Genomic DNA, 22150 nt, shown 5'->3' on the forward strand with positions numbered 1-22150 from the left:
ATAACATTTTGCTTTCAGGAGCATTCCTGGATAGAGAGACGTGGTGTGTAGAGGACCTGCATATACAAATGACTGGCCCACCACCAATAAATGTGTTTGAATTATTTTTTCAGCAGCAGTCCCAATAGAAAGTTTATCTCATATCAGTCTAAGAACTAACGGTCAATATCAAGGATCTATGGTCTGAAAATGCGTTAGAAGAGTTCCTAGTCCAACCCATAATTGAATAGTGATGCCATCTACAGCATTCCCGACAAGACATTCCCCCAATTAGAATACTGTGATAAAAAGGAACTGCTTCCCAAATCAATTCATTTCATTTTGAGATAACTCTTAAAACTGAGAAGTATTTCCTTAATTCAAAATGAAAAATATGCAACCCTGCAATTTCCAGAGGTTGCTGCTACTTTTCCCATCTGGGGCCAAGTTGGACCAGTCTAGCCCTCTTCCATATGAAGGACATTCAGATCCTTGAAGACCATCATCTTCTCTTAATTCTTTCTTTTTTTAAAATTTAAAAAATCCAAGTGCCTTCAACCAATATTCATATAGTATAATCTCTAATCCATTTATTATGCTAAAAATTTTCCTCTATGTACCCTCTAGTTTGTCTAAATCTGGAGACATGGTGGCTACCGTCTAAACAAGTTGTAACACGATGAAACAGTGAAGTAAGAAATAAGGATATCAAGAAATGGAAGGACATGTAAACTGATGCTGAGTGAAGTTAGCAGACAACAAGAACAAAACAATGATTAAAACAATAGCTGAAAGTTATTGACTACAGGCAGATAAATATTACCTCATTTCTATTATATTGCTTTTATAATATAATTAATTTTATGCTTCATTGATATTTTTAAAAATTATTAACATCTACCTGAACTCATCTTGGTCAAAATTCAGTCTTTCCTGGTCCCTACTGGTTTATAGGCTTTGAAAGGGAATGTAATCATTCATGCAACTAGCCCCTGGGATATCTTCTTGCTGTCTGTAAGCATCAAGCAGCTTACCCTTGTGCATCTGTTTATCTGTTTGTAAATTCCAACTAGTTTATCCTAGTGCCAACCCCACCTCCCACCTCAAAAGATAATTCTTCTTTGTGTCTCCTTGTGCAATTAGGGGAGGAACTGTGCTCTCCCCTTGGTGGAGATCAAACCAATGGTCCTGGTCTCCTAACCAAAATTACAATAAGCAAATAAGTCCCATAAAATAATTAACATTCTTAATCGCCAGAGAGGGATGTGATCAGTTACACCTGAATGCCCACCCACTTTCCACATCAGTAGTTAATTATAATGTTCCCCAGTTACCCAGATGCTCCCCTTTCCTATGTGACAATACAAAGGGTTTTCTCCTTCCCATAGGGGTCACTGGCCTTAATGAGGTGGACCTGCTTTGTTACCAGTCATATTCATCACTGTTAATAGACTGATTTTGCTTGGAGAATGTACCTCAGTTTACTCTTATTGCATTTACTCACTTCATAAAAAAAAGAAAAAATGAAACTAAATACTATAGTTATAATGACCAATCTTGCCCCTCAAAATGAGTTGAAAATCTCATCTCTCTGTCTCTTTAATGCAAAAAGAAAGAGTCAACTCTTGGTATTGAATATTCCATATCAATCTGACACATTTGATATATGTTCCGATAAATTACCTTTGTTTCTCTTTCTTTTCTGCTCTTTGTGACAAGGAATATCTCAATGGAAAGTAAAAGGGTAAAATATTCAAAAATTAAGATGATAAAAACAGAAGACAACAATAAACAGAAGATATTTATAAAGACACACAAAACAGATAACTAAACCTGAATGCAATAATCCAGTTTAGTCTGAACAGGATGAATACAGTAGGCTGATCACCTTCCTTTTTCTAAACCTAATGTTTGTCCTAAGGAAGCTTAAGACTGTATTAGTTTTCTTGGGTAACATGCTACCGATGATTTATATCAATCTTCCAGTCCTCTAATGCCCTTCTTAAGCAAACTGCTATCTAGCCATGCCTCCTTATCCCATATTTATGAAGGTAATTCTTGTACCCTAGGTCAGTACTTTACATTTATCCTTGTTTCCTTTATTTTGTTAGATTTCTCCCAAATTTCTAACATATTGAGATATTTTTGGCTCATGTAATGCATTATCTCTCTTTGTAAGCTTTGTGCTATCTATAAATTAGATTATATTACTTAAAATGTGGTTAAAGAGACTCAGTGAAGAAGCTGTGATTAAACAGGTATTATAAATTAAGCAGGCTCTTTCCATTGTGAGGCATTCTTTCCCATAGGGGAAACATCGTTTCTTTATGTTAGCCATGTCTAATGTAACCACAAGTCTTTACAATGATATTGACATCTCTAAAAACATAAAAATATACCTCAAGTCCTCATTCCATAGGAACAAAGAAGGGAAAACATGGGACTAACCAGAAGACCCAGAGTCATCCAGTTTGCCTCTAGTACAGGTTGTAAGAGACAAGTCTAGATAGGTTGGTTGGGATTACTTTAAAATCTGCACTTTATTTCAACAGCAATGGGTGTATTTTATAATAATATGAGATACTGGTTTTCTGTGTTACAAAATATGTAGTTCAGCCTTTCTCAAGAGGAGGTCAGGTCTCCCTGCTACTCAGTCTTCAGACATAGACTAGACAACTGGGTGTCAAGCATGTGACGTGGTAAGGATTCATTTCATGTAAGAATTAGACTCACTGTCTATTGCCTTATCATTTGGAAAGTCCCAAGGACTGGAGTGGCCATTCCAGCTATCATATTCTACGACTGTTTTGATAAAAGCAGAAAAAGATTCAGTCATCTGAAAACTCTGAAAATGTATACTTCCACCTAAAACCATCTATAAACTAAAAAATCAGATATGTGATTCTCCTCCAGCTTCTTTTCTCATTTAAACTCTCATGTGAAGAATTTCTCAGGGAAGTTGATTAGAACATAAAACTAGAGCTTTTACTCTCTCTTTCCATATGTGTGTTTATGTGTATATATATGTGTGTATATATGCCTATGTATGTATGTATGTGTGAACATATATGTATACACACATATATGTGTGTGTGTATATGTATATATGTATGTATGCATATAATGACTCCTACCTGGATTTGCAGTTTGGAAAACTCAACAAATTATTTTTGCAAATGAAATATTTATTCCATTAGAGACTAATTCAAGATGTTCAGCTTAGGTCATAATCCATTAAGATTTTAAATGGTTTAATGTCCAGTTTACCTATGCCTCACTCTGGATTTTAATGCAGACGGTGCGGCTGTGGGCAAAATGCCAGCTAGTGGAAGTCAACGGATAGCAATAGGGATTGGACTTATGATTTCCCTGAATGAGGAAAAATCCATTTACCAATGCAGTGCCTTCTCAATAAAGCATAATCTTAGAGAACTGCCTCAACATTGAGGGGTTAAGTGATTTACCCAGGGTCACACGGCAGTATATCATGAAAGGCAGACTTGAAACTATGTCTTCTTGGGTTTGAAGCCAATTCTCCACCCACTATGTGTGAGGGTAAGCAAAGTGGGATGTTTTTGCTGTTTTTGTTTATACCAAGATGTATAATGCCTCTGAATAATGTGATTCAGGAGGATCTTTCCCACCCATTGATGGGCCTGCCCATTGAGAGAAGCTTGATTAGTTTGATTGTTTTGTAGGAGGGCATCAAGTACTTTTTGTCTTTTCTGTTGAGGTACTGGGTCAGAGGGTCATAAATACTCTGAGGGTGAGGTTTTACTTCGGGGCTTACTAACTCTAACTGGAAGTGCTTGTTTGACCAGATGAGGACTCTGGGAATCTGCTAAGGAGACCCCTTGGCATGGAAAACCCAGATGTTGGTGCTTCCCTCTTTGGTGACTATGGTCTGACAGTTGGATCTGTCTGTTAAATTGTGATGTATATATTATGATCAGACAGAGGAAGCCATATCTGTTGGTCTTTGATTTCTATGTATTTTCTCTGAAGTTCAGGGTGCTTTTACTCCTGAACTAACTGAATGATACATGTACTTGATTAAAGTGATTGTTGACCCCTCAAAAGTTTCCTTTCCTTTTATGAATGCAGATCTAAGAACTTGTGATAGCAGCCCCCCTTGTGTGTGTTGGGGTGTTTACTGGTACACTATGCCATGCTGCTTCTCAGAGAACAAGACAGTATCTAATAGCATGAGAGTACTGTAAATATGAAGATTACCTATATTACCATAAATACTTCTGTGATTTTTCTCAGCAATGGTCATCAGAGCAAGTAGAACAAGGATATGGTCATTCTGGGAAAGGTTGAAGTCCAAGTGGGATAGTATAAAGAATACAGAGTTCAGATCAAAATTGTACTATTTATTAGTGTGACTATAGGCAAGTCACAAAGTCTCTGGACTGCCAGTTCCTTATTTGTAAAAGGAATTGATTGGACTATGGGAATCTAAGAATCCTTCCAGCTCTAACAATGATCTATCTATGATTTCTAACTATGATGCTATAAAAATGGATTTCAGGATCACGAATGATAGTGATGATAGTAGGGATTAAGGGGAAATTATTTGGGCATGTAGGTTTGTTTGTTTTGACTGCTTACTAGAGATGAGCATTATTGCAAATGGTAGATAGTGGTAAGGTTTTTAGGGGCAACTTGGTAGTTGGTTGGTGTTGCGAATAAAATGCCAGACCTGGAATCAGGAAAACCTCAGTTCAAATCCAGCCTCAGACACTTACTAGCGATATGACTCTCAGCAAATCACTTAACCTTGTTTGCCTCAGTTTTCTCATCTGTAAAATGAGCTAGAAAGGAAGTGACTAGTTACTCCAGAATCTTTGCCAAGGAAACGCAAATTGGGGTCACAAAGAGTTGGACACAACTGGACACAATGACTAAACAATAGGTGTGGTCTTTAAAAATGTCAGCCTAGTAGAAGTTTGCTAAAGAACTCAGATACAGACTGTTTAATGAAAAAGAAGATGAATGTACACTTACCAATGACAAATCCTTGTTAAAGTTTAATGGATTGTAGCTTTAGAGACAGAAAAAATGTTAGAGGCTTCCTAGTCCACCGTTTTCTTATTACACTTGAAACTGAGGTCCAGATCAGTTAAGTGAATTGTAGATTCAAGACATATAGCAAGGAAATTTCAAACCCAGTGTCCTTTTCACTGCAAAATCCTAGAAAAATGAGCTTTGTTAGGGAAATACATCATACCATGGCTAAGATTAAGATTCTTATGTTTTAGGATACAGTTCCAAATCTCATTGTTACTCAGGCCAAAATTTTATCTGGATGAGATGATGGATTTAGATTTGTAGATGTCACCATAAGAGAGGAAGAATGGTAGAATGGATAGAGGACAGGACTCAGGGAGATCTAGGGTCAAGATCTGCCTTGACCACTTACTGGCTGTGTAACCCTGGGCAAGTTACTTAACTTCTTAGTGTGCCAAGCAACTCCAAAACATATTATTTGTAGAGAAGTTGTTCATTTGAGTTGGTAAAGGAAGTTCCTTTACTGGAAGTGCCCTATATCAATGGAATGCAGCTAAGTGGAGCAATGGAGAGGGTAATGGGCCTGGAGTTGGAAAAAGATGTGAATTCAAATCTTGCCTTAGGAACTTGCTAGAAACATGACCCAGGGCAAATCACTTAACCTTGTTTGCCTCAGTTTTTTCATCCATTGTAAGGGGATGATAATAGCACTTACCCCCCCAGGGCTGTTGCGAGATAATAAGATATTTATAAATTGGTTGCCAATTCTAAAGTACTTTAAATGTTAGTTCTACTGACAGTTATTATTAATTATTATATCATGTATTTGGCAAAAACGTCATAAACAAATATTAAGCTTTACACACAAATATTAAGATCTATTTGTGGCCCTGAATTTAACCATATCGTCTTACCGATGTGAAGAAAAAATGGTGAGTTCAGGAAATTTAATGTTATTCTTATAAGTGTTCCTCTTCCTATGTTGCCAGTTCCCCTCCCCAATATTTCTCTTTGTGTTTTTAAAAATTTTTAAATTCATTTTAAACATAAATACGGAAAGACCAAAAAAAGAACATTTCTCTGAACACAGCAGAACATAGAGGATTCAATATAAAAGCATTAACCTCCATGAAACTGTTTACTTTTTTAAAACTATGTATTAAATACTACAGTTTGCTTTCAAAACTACTCTGCTTTTCTGCTTCCTTCTGTTTTCTTCGGTTCTCTCCTGTACACTTTTTTCTCCCCTCCCTCCCCACCCCACCCTAGAGAGCCCTAAAATTTTATGTGTGTATGTGTATAAAACCATACTACGCATACTTCTATTTATCATTTCTTTCTCTGCAGGTAGGAAAAATATTCCCCATACATTCACTAGACAAGAGGGAATTTCTCCTAGAGTTCCTTTCTTATCCTTGGATATGCCTTGCCACTTCAGAAAGCACAATTGGTCAAGCTCAACTTATCCCAAAAGTTAAAGACTGACATAAAATAAAGTGATATGTGTGTATGAATGTATATACATATATATACACATATGTTCATGTGTAATATATAAATATTCACATATACACATATGTATATATACATACATGCACACATTGTGTGTATATGCATATATATATTTGTCTATGTTTGCGATGTTCAACAGCAATTAGCCATTAGAAAAATTTTAAACTGAAAGAAAATCACTGTTACAGTATACTGTTTCTTTGTAAAAGGGTTCCTTGGTTGGAAGGGGGGGAAGGGCATCATTTATTGGTCAGTAAGAAACATTATAAGAAACATGATACAACTGCAAATAGAAAATATACTTACATAATGAAAATAGTGTGACTGAAAGCTTCACTGCCCTATTTTCCTGAGTGGGATGATAATATTTAATGTAGTAAATCAAATTTAGAGTAAAATGGCAATGCAGGCTTTGTCTCAAAGCTACCATTAACTCTTTTAACTCTTCTAATCGGTCTTGGGTTGGGGCCGAAGCGGGGTAGAAAGTAAGTCAACATTTGAGATATTGGCGGAAAGACATAGTTTCCATTTTTTGAGTCATAAATATCTTCTAAATATCCAGATGCAGTGACACCATTTATAGGAGCCATGTAGTTGACTGAAATCGATGGGTGGCTTTCATTCTTCTTAGCTCAGCAGTAACTAGCGAACGCAATGGTCAGAGTCTCATTTCAGACCACTAACCACACACTTACATGGGGTACTCCACTTGCTACGGTGATTCAGAACAGCCTTTCAAGCTCTCACAAAGCTAGAGTAGTAGAAGACCTTGTCTCCTCAGTTGCCAGTAAGTCTTAGCCCTATTTAAAAAATACATGTTACAAAAGAAAGTAAATGGAGGAACGTCTTAGAATCTGAGCTTGGGATCAATTTATATTGTGAACCAAATGCCTCCTCTATAAATATTTATAGGAGAGGATTTCAGGTTGTATGTTCAGCATTGAATGGGGCATATTATTCTTATTAATGTTTCATAAACATTTGTACCAAAAACAATATGCTTTACTTTGCTTCTAAGTATTAAGTAGAATTATTGCAGCATCTGCTTCTACTGGTTGAGTGCACAAGCAATAGAGGCCTTGTCATAAATTCTGTGATGCATTAAGATGTCATTAAATGTACCTTCTGTGGTTGTCTCCTAATTTACATACCTTGTAAATCATCAGGTAAAATCCAAGGAACTGGGGAGATATCTTCTCTGCTCTTACCTTATACTACAAAGCCAAGTACCATCCACTGCTCTCTCTATTCCAGGCCCTTGCCACTTATGCCCCTCCCTAAGACTAAATGTCAAATCAGTTGAAAATAGAGTTAATGGACCCAATGATTTATTGTGTGTATGTGCCTGTGTTTGTGTGTTTTAATGATGCCATTTTTATTACAGAAGTGATAAAAGATGATTTTTGAAAATCATCTGGAAATTATTGATCAGGTTAAATTGGCTTGATTGAATGGAAATTTCAAAGGTACAACTGACTCTTTAAGGTTCTAAGACATACACAGAAACTGGGATTCAAGGATACAAGCTTGTGTTCCTCACCCAACATATATCTACTTTCCTGAGATCTTTTATTTTACCTTTCCGTGTCTTTCCATGCTCTGTCCTTATCCCCTTTCACATACTCTGTAACCAAGTCCAACTGACTTTCAATGATTTCTGAGTCTTTTTTCAGGTCTCCTTATGATTTGATGGCCTTTTTCTTTATACACTATCTTCCATTTCCTATCGTTAGACTATGCATAGGATGTGCTACCCCACCCACCCATACCCACATAAAATGCACTCCTTCCTGTTTTCTACCTCTTAGAATTTCTAGTTTTCTTCAAAGCTCAGCTCAAGAACCACTCCCACACATGACTTTTCCCTCTCTCCCTAGATACCAGAGCCTCCAATTCTTGAAATTACCTTACATTATTTTTGTACATATTTTTGTATATACTATATACATGTATATATACTTTCGTATATCCTTGCATATGTACACATCATTGTCCTGATAGAAATGAGCTCTTCGAGGGCATGATTTATGGAGGAGACACTTGATTCACTGTATAAATTGACCCCAAATTGATCCTGTTTAGTTTTTGTCTACTGGACCCAGATGACTCTGGAGGAGAAAGAGAGGCTGTTGACTTTGCATAGACCTTCCTGACTCAAATCTAATTCAGTTGTAAGTAATGCTCATCTTCCTGAGGTCATGGTGCTTTTTGAGAATGAAGAATAAACTATAACCACAGCCTCACATAGTAAGCACTCCATAAATGCTTATTGAATGATTATGGAATCAGACTTATAGATTGGAAGGTCATCCAGAGAACATCTAGTCTGACCTTTCTCACCAACAATGTTCCTGACCATCTGTATTTCAGGCCTTCAGGTAATGATCTAGCACTACTTGATGGGACTCTAGCTCCATTCTTTTTATGGGTTTCTTTGTTCCCATGTTTCTCAAGCAAACAAAAGCTTAATTGACTTTGTTATACAATGTGTCACCTGACACTTATTCCCTAAACAATTTTTCCTCCATGCTTAGGTTCAGAATGCAGACTTGCCATGGATTTCCTTGTCAATTCTGTTTCTTGTTTTCACTGAATAGCCAGAGGGCTTTGTGAAGAGTCCATTATAAGGGTGAGTCAGAGAAGTCATGTAGCAAGACTATGTAACTAGGTTTTCAGTCTTCAGAGTTTAGCAACATAACCCTGCATCTTCGTAACAAAGCTAGGCTAGCACCAAACTGGTTGGGTGATTAACTCTCTAAGGAGAGACAGAATAGATCCAGGGAACAAGAGACATATAGCTAGAGTATTCACTTTGTCTGTTGCTGCCTGATAAGGGAAACTGTTATGTGGCTTTTCTTTTTAGACTTTTGCCCTTGAATGAAATCAAGCAAGATTCATAACTCAAGGAATCTTAGCATATTAGATTCGTTCAGTGGAGAGTACTTGAAAGTAGAAAAGTCGGAAAGTTCAATTCAGTTTCATGATTGAGATTCAGGGATGATGGAGAATGACGAGGAAAGTAAATGAAACTGTACCTAACATGAGTCATAAGAGTGCCAGATGAAATTACCTCTTTATTTCATTCTGAATTTGTCTAAGGAGCAGGAAAAAGGAGAGGAGGAAGAGGAAACAAAGGAGGGTCAAGAGGAGAGATGAGAAAAGAGGGAGCAGTGTGGAAGGGGAGAAGAGGAGAGGAAACTATGAAATAGAATAACATTCCATTTCATTTCAGCCACTGTGGTATATGGTTTTCATGTTGTGACAATGCAAACTTTTTTAAGCTAGCAAGAAAGAACTAAGAAATCAGCCTCAAGTTATCTTCCATTAAAAGGGAGAATACCAAATTATAGGAAGTTTCTAAAATGTGATTTTTTATAAGAAATTTTGGTTTTTAAATATTTTTTTTTCCATTTTTGCTCCAAACACTTAAATCAACCTTGGTAACAGTAGGTCCTTAAAATACCCTTGAAAGAGGAACAGTGAGAAATAGAAATTCCCTACAGTATTATTCCCTACACCTTTATTAACACCAATATGTATTTCTTTCCTTTTGTGACCTGAGGAAATAATCCCAGTGTGTTGGGAGTGGGAGGAAGGAGGAGAGATTAGGGATAGAAAAGCAGGGAAACTTATTTCCATTTTTGATTGTATAAAATGTAAAATGTTATTTTCAAGTGGACATTGTCATTTTTTCTCTGACTCTGGATGCTATGCCAAGAAACTGCCTGCAGTTGAAAAGTGAATGTATCAGATATCAATTCATGTGTATAAGAGCCACAGATTTTTTCTCTCCATAGATGCTAGGAGTTCTCAGAAACTGGATTGTCATTACCATCTATATGGCTTTGATGAGCACATGAGAATTCGGAAACTAATTTAAAATGTCAAGCTCATCAAAAACACAATCATCTTTTTATCAAATAAAAAATCCTCTCCAATCTCAATAATAACACGTATACAAGATGCAACCTGCATTAAGATAGCTAGACAACATTGGGAATCTGATATCTTAGATAATAACAATAGCCTTCATGATTCATGAACCAAATTTCATTTTTCCTTGAATACTTCAAAACTATTTGACATTTTCTAAAATACATCTACACAGAAAACTTGATACTAGAAAATTAATGCCAATAAATTTTAAATGGCTGCTGACATTTTATAGAACTTAAAGGTTTGCAAGGCGTTTTTACAAACTGGATTTTGTTGAAGCCTCAAAGTAAACCTATGGACAAACAGATAATCTTCTCCCAAATTTGTAGGCAAGGAAATTGAGGCTTCAAGAGGACAAGTGTTTTCCTCATGATCACACTTAAAATTAGTGTCACACACATTGGCTGTGCCAATCTCTGATTGTTTTAAGCTCTCTTGAGGCATACATGGTTTTAAGTCCTGCCTCTTACACAAACTGGCTATGAAATCCTGGGCAAGTCATTAGACTCTCAGTTGAAACCAGGCAAATCTCTAGAAAGTTCTATAGAGTTGTATCATTTCTGTTGAGTCTAACTCATTTGGAGTTTTCTTGGCAAAGATACTGGAGTGGTTGGCCATTTCTGTCTCCAACTTATTTTACAGATGAGGAAACTGAGGCAACAGGGTTAAGTGACATGCTTAGGATCACACAGCTAGTAAGTGTCTGAGGCTGGATTTGAATTCAGGAAGATGAATCTTTTTAATTCCATGCCCAGAACTCTATCCACTGTACCACTTGGCTGCCCCGCTATAGGGCTACAACTCTGTATTTTCTGCATTGGTGGAAGGCATTCCCTATATTAATGAATCATATCCCCCTCCCAAAAAAAACCCAAAAACATGACATGCTGTCTTAAGATAGGCTATCTCAACTTAACTAGCCATAAAGCCAGGAGCCATGTCTTAAATTCTTTGATATGCTTTGTAGCCTCTACTATAATCTTGAATACAGAGTAATTATGAACTAAATCCTTGGTTCCCAATCAATAAAGCCTGATAACTAAGTTCTAAGTTGGCATATAAAATGGAACCCAGATTTCTCACTGCAAGCCTAGTATCCTTCTCATTATATTGTCTTTCTGTGAGAGAAAATGGATAAGACTGACTCTGACTCTCTGTTTCTCTCTGTGTCTGTCTCTCTTTCTCTCATTCTCATTCTAGCTATCTGTCTCTATGTCTCTACCTCTCTTTTTGTCTCGGTCTCACTCTCTCTCTCCTCCTACTTCCCTCCCTCTCTCTCCTGCCTATGCTTCACTTCACGTTCATACCTGACTTCCAGAAAGCCTCCTCTAAAATCTCCATCCCATAAAGGCTTTTGCCTTCCCTGAATTCTTATTATGCTTTAAATCAGTGTCACATACTTTAGGACATAATCATGCCCTGATTTTTGGCCTCTTGCATGAGGTAGGACTTCTCAACTATGTTCCTTCAGGGCTAGAACCTTGCCTTGCACTACTTTTATATCCCCCACAGCACCTAGCACACAGCAAGTGCTGAGCGAATACTGTGCTGCTTCATTGAAATGCCTATGATTACCTTGGATAGAAGAACAAAGCAAATTTAATCATAACTCTCACTCTAACCCCACTCACTCAAATACTTCTTCCTCCCACCCCACGCCAACTGAAGTATCCATTAGGATTGCTCAGCCTCCTCTACTACTAAGTCTCACTTACTAAAATAAACTGAATGGATCTTTCCATCTTCTTTCTCTATGATCCTGCATTTATACTTACTGACAATATAACCCTAGGGAAGTCATTTACTCTCTCTATCTAAGACTACATTTGCAGAAAGCCTTTCATCCTGTACAAAAATTCAGCTTTACAATTACATTATGATGGAGACATAGTTAGACAACAATAGCACTGAAAACAATCCTGGGGTTTACTGGACTGTAAAACTGCTAGAATCATTTCTATCTTTGCTATATGCCAGTGACTGCTTACTTTTTATATCAGTATGTATATTATTATTATATTCTGGCATAGTAATTGATTGAATGAGTGTATCTCACTCAAAGTGAGAATGTGGTAAGACTTTAGCCTGAAAGGGCCAGGGTCTCACATTGTATCCTGAGCCATCTTCAGTCATCCTGCTGAATATCAGGCCACTGGACCCAGATGGCACAAGAGAAGAAAGTGAGGTTAGTGACCTCGCACAACCCTCCCTCACTCAAATCAAAGCCAACAGCAAGTCATGTCATCCTCTTGATGTCATGGTCCTCCCCAAGAACGAAGCACAAATACAACAAACTCAGTATGAATCAGAAGTGTGATGTAAGCACCAAAAAATTCAATGTGATTTAGGGTTTAATAAAGGAAGGATCATGCAGTTGAGAAGTCCAGTGGTGCACCATCCTCTGCCCTTGTCAAACCATATAATGGATAATTGATAAGATAATTGATAATTGAATAAGATAAGATTTCCAGAAGATGCTAAAGGATCTTGAGTTCAAATCATCATCTGTGGATCACTTAAAGATACTGTGGATGTGTAGCCTCAAGAGGAGAGAAGTTAAAGATGGTTCATAGTTCTCTTCAAGTATCTGGAGAGCTGTTAAAGGGGAAAGGACTTTTCCTATTTGGTCCCAGACATCAGAACCAAGAACAATAGTTGAAAAGGCAAAAAGACAAATTTAGGACAAACAGACTAAAAATTACAATGACCCCAAAGGAGAATGGTTTGTTTGGAGATATGCTAAGCTTTCCCTCTTTTGAAGCCTCCAAGCAGAGGTTGAATAATCATTTGTGGGATATGTAAAAAGTGTTGATTATTTTATACATGAGTTAGAAAATATGAGGTTCCTTCTAGCTCACCCATTGGTTTTCTGTGGTTTTCTTAACCAAGATCTATTTTGAATCTGTGCCTACGTGTATGAATTAGTACTAACTGAATCCACTAAAAATGATGGTTTTCTGGCGAATCTGACACAAAGCAACCAGTTTGGCTGTGTTTCTCATTTGATAACCAGCTGTTCTAGTATTAAGTAGGTGATGGGATACTATGTACCTGTCCATTGCAATGTGGTGCATAGGACAGTAGAAACTGGCTTGAAAAGAGGAGGAGGTGGAAAATCTATTACCACTACGTCTTCTCAATTAAAAAACTCAAATACAACCAATTCTAACAAAATTATTTGACAGAGTAAGCTAATAAAGAAATAGGCTCTTAAAAATAACTTGTTACAATGAACCAGGACTTTAAAACTCTGCTTCATTCTTGTTGATTTGGTCACAAAAGCAAATTTTCCTCCGAGCCATTTAGTGTTAGAAAATAATTCAAATGTGTCAGGTTCCTGAGAGATTAATGACATAATTTTTGAGCTCTGAAGAGCTTTTCATGAGTCATGGAGAAAATAATTAGGTCTGGTTCAGTGATTGTCATTACAAAGTTGACATTAGATTATGGTGAATCTTTCAATGATATCTCATGGAAGAAAAGTTAATGTTGTTTGCCAGAATAAAGTAAATGCTTTTGACAAGATACTATACATGTGAACTTCCTGATAGAAAACGACAGCTATTAAGTGGCAAATTCTTTTCAAGAATGAAACTTGCATGATTGAAGGTGTCTACAGTCAATGTTAAACCATAGCCAAGAGCCAAGAATTTGTGACTTATTGATAAACCATGTGGAACCATTTTCTGTTGACTTATCTGCTGCCACATTAAAAACTGGGAAGTAATACTAAAGGAGTAATCTTTTTTTTTTTTTTTAATCCCTCTCTCCTTTAGGGTTCATCCTGTCATTGGACACTTTTCAGTAGGATAAGCACTTAGGCAGCTGGTTGACTGCATTTTTGAATTTCTAAAAAATCTCTATAACATTTGTCACCATCTAGACATAGGTCATAATGACATTTTACCCTCGCCTTGAAATGCTGACATCTCTTTAAAAAAATTTAAAATCTTCCTACATCTTTCTTTGATATGAAATGTTATTAAGCAATAGCTGCAATATCTCATGTTTGTAAAGTACTGCTTTTAACCATTTAAATCATTTAAAGATTTTTAACCCTTTTAACAATTTTCCTTTGAGACCAGAGACGTTTTTCCGCTTTTATCTCCTGTACTTAGGATAGTACCTAGAACATAACAGGAATTAAATAAACATTAGTTGGTTGGTTAGTTGATCCCAGACCTCAGCTATACCACTCCCAATTTAAAAGAAGCTTAGAGGGTAAATCAGCTCTTGTTTTCTCTAAAAATGCCAATTCATTTGGAGTCAATAATACCACAAAGGCCATAAATTGCCTCCTAAATGGAATCACAAATGCCTTGTCAATGCACCCAGGGTAGTTTATTATTTCTGTTATCGTTGCATCATTGATCAACGTTGACTCTACACTGATCAGTTTAATTGAACTAATTTCCTTTCTCTTCTTCTAATGAATGTAATACAAAGCATGCTATGACTAAAGTTAGAGACCCCTAAGTTTAAATCCTTCCTTAGATACATATCGCCTCTGTGACACTGGTAAGTCATTAAATATCTTAGAACTTCATTTTCCTTATTAGAGATAATATCATTTCGCACACATTTAAGTGATATATAAGCATAAGTTATTATTACTCCTACTTCCTAAATCAATACAGCTTAGTGGTTAAGAATTTTGCCATACCAGTAAGACTGGGGATATTTAAATACAGATGAAAATCTAAAGAATCTGCTGTTAGCATGACCATAATAAAGGTAAATTTCATCCTAAGTGATTTTCAAGTACCTCATATGTTAGGAGAAAAGTATTTGATTAAACAAAGACCCAATAAAGTATTAACAATTAGGAGGATGTTGTGTTATGCCATGGGTGTTTTCTTTCTTTAGTTGGAGTTTATCACTCATAGGAATTCATCTTATTTTTTATGGGTGGTGGGAGAAAAATGGATGGTGGGAGCTATCTTGAAATCACAAGATGAAGGAAAATGCCTTTGAGTCAGCCCAAATGTACCTACTGAGATGCTCTAGAATTGGTCCAAATTTATTATTTTTTACCTGACACTGCCTTAGTATTCAAATTTTAATGCAGATTTATTCTTAAATACAACTCAGATAGTGTTAATTTGACAAAAATTGCTCTCATATGAAAAAATGACTATCCCAGGTGTTCTTCATCAAAACCAAATACAAATCACCAACTCAAATTTCATTGGAGATTTGCTCTTCGTGTGTCTGAAGTGCTTCATTATAGAACATTGTTTTGTTGTAAACACCTTACTGTTCTGCCTTGCATCCAGATGTGCTGAAGATGACTTTCACTCAAAAAGTTAGATGTATGAGAATAGGGAAGAAGAGACTTCTATTAAAGTTCTGCCCTGATGCTTTATTGTGACATGACACCCTCATTTTAAATCATGTCATTCCCACCTGCTCAGGAATGTTCAATATCTCCCTTTTGCTTCTAAATCTCAAAATATATGCTCTTCAGCCTGGAATTTGAAGACCTTCCCAACCAGGATGCAGGCTGTCTTTGCAAGTTTTGTGTATGTTACTTCCTTCTTTTCACTCTATCTTCAAGTCAAACTAGCCCTTGGAATTAACATCTCATCTACTCTCTCTATGCCTTGACTAAGATTCTGTCCCATGCCTGGAATACTCTCCTTTCTCACATCTATGTCTTAACATCTCTAGCTTCCCTCAAGGAACAGTATGTAACATCCCCCATGGGAAGCTTCTCTTGATTCCCATACTTATTTATGTTCTCTCTCCTTCTCTAGTTCTATTATATATTCATTATATACTCATTATCCTCACTTAGGGTGAGGATCTACTTTCCATTTGTTCATTTTATCCCCAATCCCTAACTTAGATCCTTGCATATAGGAGATACTTAATATGTATTTATTGGAATATATTAGATTCCATTGGTTTAGGTTGGATTGGAGAAACACCAGCTCTTTCAGGAAGTACCAAACAAAAAGTACTTAAATGCAAACTTAGAAAGGACTGTCATTCAAAAATTAGCCCAGATGAGAAATTCAGCAGAAGAGGATGGGACACCAAGTAGTGAATTTTTGACCAGAAGAACTCCTAGAAATATCAAGTTAGGCAAAGAGAGATAATGATTTCCATCACTTGGGGACTGGAGGTGGGAAGTGCCCACATCAGTAAAATCAAGGACCCTTACTTTTCTTGCTCTCTCAAACGTTATTTTCAAAGTTTTCCTTTGATTTCTTATAGTATCATGTAACAGCATGTTTGACTAGCTCTCTTTGGAATTTCTGGGAGTTTTATTTGTTTTTGCTACTTATAAAATTTGCTCTGTGAGATTTTAAAATTTATCTAAGATCTATCTTAATTAATCAAACTTTCTTTTGATGTTCTGGAGATTAGTTGGTACTTTTTCACCTGCTGGGCAATAATATTTCTGGGCAATTTTTCAGTATGATCACTAAAAGGAAGCTAAAGTCTAATTGAAATTTAAAAATAAACTAATGATTCTAAGGAATGGATAATGAAACTTATTTCCTGTCCCTGTTACTGAGAAGTGGTAACCTACAAGGTTTCAATATTTGTGCACATTGTCAGATGTGATCACTACATAGGCTGCAGTTACTTATTTTTTCCTATTTATTATTTAGTTTTACTTTTTAACACTCCCTTTTATAACAATTTGAGCTCTAAATTCCCCATCTTCTTCTCCTCCTCGACATACAACTTAATATAGGCTATGGTGGTACATTTCCCATTGTTGTGTTTGTCCTTCTTTCTCAAAGAGAACCATGACATCAAGATGATGACATGACTTGCAGTTTTCTTTGATTTGAGTGAGGGAGGGCTGTGCAAGGTCACCAACTTCACTTCTTCTCCTGAGACATCTGGGTCCTGTGGCCTGATATTCATCAGGACAGCTGGACATGGCCCAAGATGCAATGTGAGACCCTAATCCTTTCAGGCTAAGGTCTTATCTCATTCTCACTTTGAGTGAGATGCACCCATTCAATGAATATCCTTCTTGAAGTAGTTGCTCAAGGAATGGCCCTTTTAATAAAAAAAAAAAATCAAACTGGGAGGAGAAGACCCTCAGGGTTCCTGGGCAAAAGAGAAACAATGACTATTTAGTTTTAAATCCACTCTGTGCTTATTGTCCAGTCTATGAGCTCTGGAGTGAATTGGATTGGAGCCTTGATCTTTGAGCCAGGAATGTAGTCACTAAACTCAGAGGAAAAAGGGCATTAACAACATTTCACATTAGTCATGTTATGAAAGAAGAATCACAACAAAAGGGGGAAAATAGGAGAAAGAAAAAACAAACAAAAAAGAGAAAATAATAGACTTTGATCTACATTCAGTCTCCACAGTTCTTTCTCTGTATGTGGATAGCATTTTCCATCTTGAGATCTTGAGACTTTTGGAATTGTCTTCGATCTTTGTATTACTGAGAAGAACTTAATCTCTCAAATTCTGTCATCAAACTGTGTTGCTGTTACTGTGTACAATGTTCTCTTGCTTTTGCTTACTTCACTCAGCATCATTTTATGCAAGTCTTTCCAGGTTTTTCCGAAATCCATCCGCTCACCATTTCATATGGAACAGTAGTATTCTATTATATTCATATAATATTCATATATTATGAATATAATATATACAATATTCATGAATATAAAATATAATATTCATGAATATAATATATAATATTCATATATATGAATAATTCATATTCATATAAACAGCCATTTTCAGCCATTTGTTCAGTCAAATGTTCAGCCATTTTCCAATTATTGGGCATCCCCTCAATTTTCAATTCTCAGTCATGACAAAAGGAGTTGCTATAAATATTTTTGTACATGTGAGTCTTTTTCTCATTTTTATGATCTCTTTGGGATACAGACCAAGTAATGGTATTGTAGGATCAAAGACTTTGCGCAGTTGTATGTCACTTTGGGCATGGTTCCAAACTGCTCTCCAGAATAGTTGGATCAGTTCACAACTCCATAGACAATGGATTGGTGTTCCAAATTTTTCATATCGTCTCCATCATTTATCATTTTCCTTTTTTGTCATGTTAACTGATCTCATAGGTGTGATGCAGTAATTCAAAGTCGTTTTGATTTGTATTTCTCTAATTGACAGTGACTTAGAGCATTTTTTCATATTACTATAAATAGCTTTAATTTCTTCCTCTGAAAACTGCCTGATCATATCCTTTGACCAATTATCAAATGGGGAATGACTTGTATTCTTATAAATTTGACTCAGTTATCTATATATTTTAGAAATGAGGCCTTTATCAGAGACACTGCCTGTTTAAAATATTTCCCATTTTCCTGCTTTCCTTCTAATCTTTGTTGCATTGGCCTTGTTTGTGCACAGAACTTTTTCATTTTACATAATCTAAGTTTTTTTTCATTAAAGTGGTGAGTTGAAGTGATGAATATTCAAAAACATGTTATCATTTATATCTACAATTATACATCTCTATCATGCATGCTACATATAGTATGTAATATGTGTATATAAATACATACATGTGTATGTACATATACATGCATATATAATGTGTGTTTGTGTGTGTACTCATTCTATTTGTAAATCATTTAACATCAAATGGCATAGAGCAGTGGCGGGGAACCTGCAGTCTTGAGGCCACATGTAGCCCTCTAAGTCCTCAAGAGTGGTCATTTGACAGAATCCAAACTTCACAGAACAAATCTTAATTAAAGCATTTGTTCTGTAAAACTTAGACTCATTCAAAAGGCCACCCCCAAGGACCTGGAAGGTCACATGTGGGATTGAGACCACAGGCTCCCTGCCCCCTAGTATAGAGCTATTATTGGGTTAACCATTAAAGTTGAGCATATAAAGAGAACTTTCAATATCTACCCTTTCGAAGTATACCAGTATCTTGTGGTTAACATGTATTTCTCTGTATATCTAGGAAAAAAGACTTTTTGATTTTTTTTAAATGGGAGAAAAATATGTATTTGAGAGATATTTTAATTAACTTTGTCGCCTATATCTTACTCTTTTGACAGCACTATTTAATAATCACATAATCACATTTCCCCTTCAAATATGTGTGTGCTATTTGTTACTTGTGGGCATAACACATCTTCAAAAAGTAAGCCTGCTATATTTGTAATTAAAAATGCATATGTGCATGTGTACTCCAGTGCTTCCTAAATTTGCTTACCACTCTTATCTTAATTATTGATATTCTACGGCATGACTCGACCAGTTGTTCTTGAAATTTTCAAGTCAGTAGTGACTTTATTATACAGTCTGCCAATGTTTATATAGGAACTTGTTTTCCCACTGAAAAAGATATGAAATGCATTTTTTTCCTTCCCATCAGCGTAGCATTTGCAACTGGCAAGATCATTTTAGGTTCTTCTTCTTAACCAATGTGCTAAGCACTCTCTTTCCCAAATTTGTGTCGGCACATTCGGACACATTTGATAAGTATGTCATTTATTATTATGTCATTAATAAAAATATTAAGTAATACAAATCCCTGGGAAGCTCCAGTGGAGACCTCCTTGTAAGCTGACATCAAAACTTATTCTCTCTCTCTCTGGATGTGTGTGTGTGTGTATATACATACATATATATATATATATATATATATATATATATATATATATATATGTATGTATATGTATGTATATATATACATATATATGTATATGTATGTATGTATGTATGCATGTATATACATATATGCATGTAATATTTATAAGACCTGTGTTTTTATCAGTGTAGGGACCATACCCTTAAGAAATTATTCTATTATGGCCTATCAGCATTTGCTTTATTTTGTATTCATAGAGTTACCTGGGGTACAGAGAGATTAAGTGACTTCTCCAGGGTCACACAGCCAGGATGTGGCAGAGATGGGATGTTAAGTCAGGTGAGTCTGAATCTGAGGCCAGCCCCTCCTGGCGTTCATCCATTAATGATGCCTCTTCAAGCCCAGCTGTTCAGCCAGCTCTCATTCCACTTATAGTAACAGATGGTGAGATGTAGACCGGACACCTCACCATCTGTTTTCCAAGAACAGATTGCAGTCTTTATCAAATGCTGTGCTATATATTATTCAAAAACCTTATCAAAGATGGAAATAAGGTTAATTTAGAATGACTACTGTAATTCTGGATGAGATTATGCAATCTCATTCTGAACACCATTTTTTTAGTTGCTCACTAGCCATCCATTTAATAATAGTATCTAGAATTTTGCCGAGGATGAGCTACGTTCGCTCACTTTCACTTGCATAGTTCATTCTTTCCCTTTGTGGGGGAAAATTCATGAGAATTTTTCCTTTTCTTAATCATTCAATATCTCTCTTGCTCTACACAATCTTTCAATGATCACTCACCAACAGCAAATGTCTTTCATTATTGCTGCTGTTGTTTTATTTGTGTGCATACGTTTTTAGAACTTGAGAATGTTGGATTCTGATTTTTAATCCATTCTGCTATTCATTTGATCTAGCAATGGCATTATTTCCAAAGATAAATAGAGAAAAAGGAAAAGAAGACACTACACACACACACACACACACACACATACACACACATATATGTATGTATATGTATGTGTATATGTCTATATCTAATCTCTATCTATCTATCTATCTATCTATCTATCTATCTATCTATCTATCTATCTACCTATCTACCCACTCTCTTTGTGGTGGCAAAGAGCAGGAAATTTCAGGGATGCCCATCAACTGGAAAATGGCTGAACTAATTGTGGTATATGATTGTGATGGAGTACTACTGTACTACCTAATAGTCTCCACTCAGTCATTGAAATCTGTAAGTAGGTAGAGATTTTAACCAACCCCATTTCCAAATTAAGAAGCAACTCTAAACAGATCTTATAACTAAATAATTATCTGCTTATATATGTAAGAATACCAAGTCCACCGTAACTTGCATAAAAACTTTTGCATGCCGAAATCGATTTAATCAACCAGCCATTGGAAGATATAAAAACTTAAATCAGCTGATTGTTTGAAAATGAAATTGTATATCTAGTAAAGACCATAGGGATTTTCTACTCGTCTGACCTATTCATTTTACAAATGAAAACGCATAGCATAGATGTGCTCAGCCAGTTGACCATAATCACCCAACTAATTAGTGGAAGAAAAAGAATGAGAAGAAGCTGAATCAACCAACTTCTGGTAGTTAGCAATATATATATGATTATTTGAATACAATTGATTTGCTTTCCAATGAGTTTGTGTGTTTAGACATGAATAAAATTTTTTTGGTGATAGATGCTAATGAATTTTTGCTAGAAAATAAACTAGATTTAAGTAACTGAAGAATTCTATATTTAGGCTATGACCAATATACCATAACCATATAAACTTTGGTTCCTAGCAGTCAGTCTACAACAATGGTATTACCAATATAAATGCTTATTTTTATTACCATAATTTCTGAAATGTTAATACAATTCAGTGATAAAATGATTATACAAAAATATACTTTTCAAAAATGAGAGGTTTTTAATTGAGTGATTTTTATCTATTTAAATTAGTTACTACTAGGGAAATCTAAGCTAATGGGTTCAATTCGTGTGAAAAAACATAATCATTTTTCTAGTCTATGGACACAGATTGCACTTGAAAATTCAACCAACCATCACTCAAAAGTGTGATGCTTATCACAGTGGGAATGATGAAAGAAAGTATACATGGATTAGTTTAAATCTAGCA

Source organism: Notamacropus eugenii, chromosome 7 (assembly GCF_028372415.1).
Source record: "Notamacropus eugenii isolate mMacEug1 chromosome 7, mMacEug1.pri_v2, whole genome shotgun sequence".
In the NCBI taxonomy this organism is placed as follows: Eukaryota; Metazoa; Chordata; class Mammalia; order Diprotodontia; family Macropodidae; genus Notamacropus; species Notamacropus eugenii.